Source organism: Colossoma macropomum, unplaced genomic scaffold (genome assembly GCF_904425465.1).
Source record: "Colossoma macropomum unplaced genomic scaffold, Colossoma_macropomum, whole genome shotgun sequence".
Classification (NCBI taxonomy): Eukaryota; Metazoa; Chordata; class Actinopteri; order Characiformes; family Serrasalmidae; genus Colossoma; species Colossoma macropomum.
In genome coordinates this window covers 33,298,802-33,305,149 of record NW_023494800.1, presented here as the reverse complement: position 1 = coordinate 33,305,149, position 6,348 = coordinate 33,298,802, and positions in this window count along the sequence as shown.

Genomic DNA, 6,348 nt, shown 5'->3' with positions numbered 1-6,348 from the left:
GTCATTATACAATGACAATTAATCTCTATGCCCTTCTAAGTGGCCAAAAATACATTTTATTTTTAAGATTTATCAATTGACTATGAGGGGGAAAGATCATCTACAAGTGGATGAATGTATTGGCACCTGTATTGATTTCCATTTGGAATGCGCTTTGGCCTTAATGTAAATTTAATATGGTTTTAACAGTAAGGCCCGTTGATCTGAAGTGACAGAAAGGGGCTCCACTGACCACAGCAAGCCCCATATGTCAGGATACTCCCATCCCCCCGCTCAACACTCCCATACACTGAGGTCTGGGCCCTGATTATCTGTGCTCCTTCTGTTCAGTCTGTCATCGACAACACATGGTGAAGACCCCCGCCTCCCCCCACCACCACACAGACACACATGTAAATCCTGAAACTTACTTTGAAATGAGCAAACTTATAAATCGATTAGGCCTACACTGAGCTCAATAAAGCAAAAAGGGAAAAGTTAAAGATGAATTCCACTGATGTTAACAAAGTCAGTCAGAGTGGTTTGGTGTGAAACGCTCTGTTCTAAAGAAACTTAGCAAGTCAGATTTGTTCACAGTGGTGGTGATAGGAACCAGACGTTCACTGCTAAAAGCCTAAATGAAAAGCTAAAAACAAGTTTTGGGGAGGTTTGGACCTAAAACGCATTTTAAAATCCATTCTCGGTGGAGAGGTACATGAAGGGTGTTTTAAGGCAAAATAGCCCTGAAACGAAACATATTTTTAGAATTACCACCATTTTAATAAAATTCCATATATAAACTCAGAAGACCCGTGTAGGTTCACTGGTGTTTCTGGACAGTAAATAAAATGTCTGTATTTGTGTTGTAGCCATGGTGACCTCTGGTTCCCATCACCACCACTGTAAAGAAAGCGGAGTCACTTTAAACCACTCTGAATAACTTGGTTTCCATCTCAACCACTGCATTATGCAGAAACGTTGAAAAATCAGTTCAATTCCTATTAATAAATCACCTGTGCGAAGTCTTCATATTCATACTTAGTTCACTGATCTTCACTAACTAGTAATCCACTTCCTTACCACAAAGAGAGAGAGTTAGAGAGTAATAGAGACAGAAAGAGAGAGAGTGGCCCCAGGCCTTCTAGGCCTGACAGCTGTTCTGCAGGCGGGGGTGCCGGTGGTGGGGAGCCCAATGATTTCATCTCACTGAGGATTTCAGATTTGCTTCTTTGGAGGTGCATTAAAGGCCTTCGGTTACTGTACTTGCCTGAGTACTTTTTGAGCACAAGTTAAACAATGCCAACATCATCTGTTCCTAGAAGTGCTATAAAATTTGAATTGAATTGATAGACCTTCTAACTCAGATGACCTGCATAGTCTTAAGATTACGTGTTCTCCCCGTGTAAGATTACTAAGCGAATATGATAACTGTACTAGATGCAAAAATGAGTTAGAATATACATTTATAGTCATGAAATTAAATCTATATTTTCATACATGATAATACATATTTAGTCACACCTTTTTTCAGAGTCCCTTATACATTTTCTACAGTTGTTCAAATTGTTAACATAGCATTTGATGATTATCAAGAGTGTTAGGACTAGGGTCAGGTTCAGGATTAAGATTAGGTTTTGTGTTGAGACAAACTGAGTGATATTTTTCCACAACCTCCAAAGTTCAGTCTTAGAAGCTGGTTGATCATTTTCTGAAGTAATCAAACACATTCAGTGGTGTTGAGGTCTGGACTCTGGGGTGGTCAGTCCATTGTTCAGCTTCTTTGTTTGATGTGTCCGTCTCCTTTTCTCAGTGAGGTTCTTCTTGATCAGCTACACATCCTTTCAGACCCACAGCGCTGAGTCGTCTTCTCACAGTGGAAGGATGGACAGAAACACCTGTGGATGTTTTCAGATCTGAAGCAGCTTGATTTTCTCCTCTCTCTCAGAGATGAAAGCTTTAAGTGCTGTTTATCTGATGGGGACAGTTTTGGTGTCGACCAGCTCTTCCAGGTGGTTGTTAGGAGACACATTTTCTCTGTAGCTATTAATCAATTTTTGAACTCTAATTTTGGAAACTCCTGTTGTTTTCATTTATATCTAATCTCCTCAGAAATATCTCAGGAAAAACAAACAACTTAATGGCTGTTTTGACTGGAAATGAAACGAAGTGTGGTCTCTGATTTTTGGACAGCACCGTTTATATTACTTCTATATTATCTTTTCCAAAGCTTTGCAATTTATTTAAACCCTTTCATATTTTTCCTTCAGCAATAAAGCTGGTACTCACTTTAGTAATTTTTATACCTTCCTGGCATTACAGCACAGATGTGGTGGATCGCAAACTCAGTGAACTTCTCCTGGAATTTCACTCCTCTCATCCAGAAAGAGAAAAGAAAAATGACTATCAATGCAACAGACTGAGCACCAGCACACATTAGCATACAGCTGAAGAGTGTGCGTGTGACGGGGGGGCGTAAAGGTTTTTGTCTTGAGGACTTAACAGACCTCTCGCGGCAGCTGCCTGGCCCTCAACCCCCACCCCCGAGTGCCTGAAGGTCAAAGGTTGCGGGCCGCTTTCCCACGAAGGTGTGGGGTGTCGTGGAATGTGTGCCCTGATGCTTCCCTGTGGATCGGAAGATTTCTGATTTCCAAAGTTCCGCTTATCTTTCCAAAACAAATCAACAAATCAAAAACGATCCGACACACGTTTACTCTTTAAATAGGTTTATTTATTTATCTTAAAATAGTTCTTTTATTCTACATACTCATCATTTAAAGGAAATGGAGGACTTGCAGAAGCCAACAAAAAGAAGTATTAACACTTATTTTCAATTAACTTAAAATACTGTCCAAAAAAGTGACAAAAATAAAGGAAGAAGAAAAGAGAGTAACATGATTACTTTATCGGGAGTGTGTTTCAAACGCAGGTGACATCTATCGCTAACCTCCATATAACGTTATCTATGATGACCACCTTTTCAGCTGGCCGCTCCGTATTGTTATTGCTGTTCATGGATAACTATATACGGCGACTGATTGAAAAACAACTACAAACAAACAAAAAAACAAACAGTGAAGGCTTGAAAGCAACTGGACAGACCAAATGGTCAGTGTTTCCTGTAGAGGAGCTGTAAACTGTGGCTTGTGTTGCCCACCCTGACTGTCCCACTAAGTCAGAGTGGAAGTGAAGATAATGATGTGGTAATGGAAGCTGTAGACGACCACAGCAAGTTCAGAACGGTCACTGATCAATATACTGACTCCCTTGACTCCAGAGAGCTGGGGTCTGTCTCACAATGCAGGATTAGTTGAGCCAGCTAACTTGAACCTACCCCTCTCACAGATTACTTTATTGCCATGGCAACTGGGTGCTGCATGTCTAACCCGCTCCAGGGCCGGTTAAGAATGGGATTTCAGACCAGTAGCAGATGTTAGACCAGGGGTCAGCAACATGCGGCTCTTTTACTGCCCTGTTGTGGCTCCGCAGCTGAATTAGATTTGTAGGTAAAAATAAAATAATCCTCCTTTACAGTAAAATAAAGCTCTGCTGATCGTTCAACACAGTTTAACAATAAATGCTCTTAAACTCTGGAGTTAATGTAGACTTGCTGATTCGCCCTTTAACCCTGAAGATCAGCGCAGACTGCTGGTCACCATAGCAACACATACAACAATCTCGCCTAGCTAACAGCTAACGGAAAGGCAAAGAGAAAGATTTAAGATGAACATCGATAATTTAGAGACATTATTATGGACTTATTTGTGTTTAAATAAGTCCATAATAACGGTTTCCTGATACGTTTAATCTGCAACGAGAAACTGTCAAACATTAAAAAGTCACGAAGCTAAGGTCAGCTTCTCGGGCGCCAGCGTCTTATTCGATTTATCCCATTCCGCCTTAAATAGTGCAGCATTTACATTCCGGCACAATTTAAAGTGGAATGGAAAAATCCAAACAAGAAGCTGGCGAATGAGAAGCGACTTCAGCCTCGTAAAAAGTAGAGAGACGTTTTACAAGAAACTGTTCTACTTTTGTGGAAAAGTTTCCTGCTGGAGATGCGAGAAAAGCGGCTAAAGCTTAAAGCAGAGCAAAGTAAGTCTGTGTTTTGTTTACATTATGTTGCTTAACCTATACTAGTACATTAACACATACTGAGACACACAGCCAAGATGGTAAAACGGACATAAAATGTTGTGGCTCCCAAGGTGGTTTGATTTTTGCTGAAAGGATAAAATGGCTGTTCTTAATATTTGGGTTGCCGACCCCTGTGTTAGACGAATCAGAGCTGCGTTTCTGACCAATCGGGGTCACTTTTGATGGAGGTGGACCTTTCTGGTCACTCGTTTGCCAATCATGTGGAAAAATGATACCGCACAGATCTCAATTTTATAAACACTGACTACTCCAATAAGCACCAACATGGTGGCAGCGTTGATTTTACCGTTATTAACGCTCTTCTTTACAGCATTCTTCTTTGAAAAACAGGCCGTTCGACTTCATGTTTCACATGATTAGCCGTTCGTAACAAACATTGTGCTTTTACGCGCATGAGGATTAATCACAGCTTGAGTATCTAAACCTGGAAAGTTGTTACCCATTGTTGTAAAATGATTTAATCGTGGCTGCATTTGTTAGGCTTTTGAACCGTGCTTTGTGAGACAGGCCACTAGTCACTAGTTTGTTCGTTTAGCCTTTAACATGAACCTCAGATGTAAAAACCCAAACATTCCCATTGAAAAGATGTGCTTAAATGCTGAAAGGACACCACAGTTAAGTCCAACACACTGACACCAGACTGCTTTCCAGTACCTAATTGGAAAGCAGCCCAGTAGTCCAAGAAAAACCACTAATGAACAGTTTTATTAATGAACTCTCTTTCACCCCAACCTCTGGATCCCTGTTTGAGATTTCTGTGCCAAATCATGTTCAGTGAATCATGGATGCTGCAATCTTTAGTACACGGAGTTGCCAGCTGGTTATATCTTGGAGTGACATCCATTGGCCATTTTACCGGAAACACCTACCATATAGGAAGTGTGTAGCTGGAACTACTTAACTGAAGCTGCACAGTTCTATCAGCCATTCTCTACTCCAGTAATCAGTAGAAAGGGACCACTATAGGACCTCTGCTGAGGTTAATTCCAATTTGTGGTCCAATTTGAGCACAGCAGTGTCACTGACATGGTAGAGGTGTGTGGTGCTGGTACGAGTGTCACACAGCATTTTGTCAGGTCCATCTTAAACAATACCGGCTCCTAAATGGTTCTTGGCTGGGACAACTTTAGCACAGAACCTTTACATTACAAACTTTAAAAAGGTCCACAAAAATAGCTCTTTCGAAGATCCATCCAGTCCAAGTTTCCTCAGGGAACCAAAAGTGGTTCTTCTAGTGGTCACCAACGCTCCTCCTGGAGATCTACCTTCCTGCAGGTTTGCCCTCCCACCCAATTCTAAAACCTTCTTCAACTAATTGAGAACTTCTGAAGGATCAGGTTTGCAGCTAAACTCTCCAGGAAGGCAGACCTCCAGGAGCAGGACTGGTAACAACTGTTCTACACTCTTAAAAAAATAGTTCTTCAGGGGTTCTTTGGTAAAGAAATCGGTTCTACATACAACCATGAACACTCAAAAACCCTTTGCATTGTGAAAGGTTCTTCAAACTGATGTAGAGTGTGTTGTAGATGTTTCTATATAGAATGCTTTTTCAAAAACTATTGTTACAAGCCAAAGAAGCCCTTTTTGGTACTATATAGAAGTCTTTTTGCTAAGAGTGCATGGGACCATTCCAAAGAATTTTTCAGAGTTTTTGGTACCTCTATGTATAGCTAATAAAATGGCCAATGAGTGTAGGTACAGTCCAAGAGTATCTAATAAACTTGTGACTCGGGGCTCAGCTGCAGTATTAGCTGATGCTGCTGAAGTTTTTAACAGGAAAATGGATTCCAGGCTAAGCTACTGTCCTCATCAGACTTGTTAAACTCATTACTGATGATGACCGGACAAGGGAAAGAGGGGATGGAAGCTACATGGTACAAAACAACACTTCTATGTTTGTACGTTGTTCAAAAAAATGGCCTGATGTTCACCAACTTAAAACTGTTACTTCCCTTTATCACCAACCAATCGTGGTGGGAAGCCTCAGTTGCCATGGTCTAATCAAAGTGAGATGGTAGAGCATCTGTGAGAGCCAAAACAATCAAAAGCCAAGGGGTCTTGTAGGATAAGAAAACAAAAGGCGGCGAGTGAAGATGCCAACATTGGCATCAGCTACGAAATGTACACATCGGTAGGGCCCTGTTATATGCAGCGCTGTGCAAAAGTCACCACACTTCATTTAATTCATTTCCAGTCAAAACGGCTATTGAGTAC